Consider the following 891-nt stretch of genomic DNA (forward strand, 5'->3'; position numbering starts at 1 on the left):
TAAGATATGGTAGATGTATGTCATCTATGTAAGTGCTATGCAGTAATTAGAAGCAATGGGCTAAATGTACAATAGCAACATGAATTCTTTAAATATCGTAATGCTTATTGAAAAGAAAGTATAAAATATGTAACAGAAACCGTTTCTGCAAAGTTAAGAATACACATACACGAAAAAGCAAAAAACAATGTCAAGAAAAATACAGGCAAAAAGATGAACATTAAACACATCAAAATAATTGCCCATGGGGAAGAGTTAATGAGGTAATAAATGAGGACAAAGGGACTTCCCTGGTGGTCCAGTGGGTAAGACTCCACGCTTCCAATGCAGGGGGCCCAGGTTCGATCCCTGGCTGGGGAACTAGATCCTGCATGCATGCCGCAACTAAGAAGCCCGCATGCCTCAACTAAAGATCCCGCATACCGCAACTAAGACCTGGTGCAGCCAAAATAAATAAATAAATAAATAAATATTTTTTAAAAATGAGGACAAAGAGGATAAATAAAAAGCAGAGAGACAGATCAGGGAAGGGTCCTGTAGGACCATAGATAATACTGTGCCCAGAGCTATTAAGTATGACTGTGTCCATCAGCACTCCACATCTAAGGTTAAAGAAAGGTTTAACTGACCAGCAAGTAAGAAAATCCTTAAGTATCCTTCAGAATTGGGTGATGAAGACTGATAAGTCAGGAAATATCTGGGAATAGATGACCACCACCTCAGAGGGAAAAAAAAAAAAAAGAATAGACTACATGTAGAATATTCTTGAATTTGAGGTCATATGGAACCCCCATATGAGGGGTTTGATATTCCAAAGCATCTTTAACTTTGTTTCTCCAGTATGTGTTATGAAATTCTGTACTTCTTTTGCATTATTTGATTCTTATGAAT

At 37.3% G+C, this 891-nt stretch overlaps 1 non-coding gene across 1 annotated transcript; it reads left to right on the top strand.

The window, feature by feature from the left end:
- The first annotated feature begins 287 nt into the window (after positions 1-287).
- TRNAW-CCA (transfer RNA tryptophan (anticodon CCA)) lies at positions 288-360 on the top strand. The gene has a single exon. It is a non-coding gene; the product is annotated as a tRNA-Trp (tRNA).
- The last annotated feature ends 531 nt before the right edge of the window (positions 361-891 follow it).

Source organism: Balaenoptera acutorostrata, chromosome 2 (assembly GCF_949987535.1).
Source record: "Balaenoptera acutorostrata chromosome 2, mBalAcu1.1, whole genome shotgun sequence".
NCBI lineage: Eukaryota > Metazoa > Chordata > Mammalia > Artiodactyla > Balaenopteridae > Balaenoptera > Balaenoptera acutorostrata.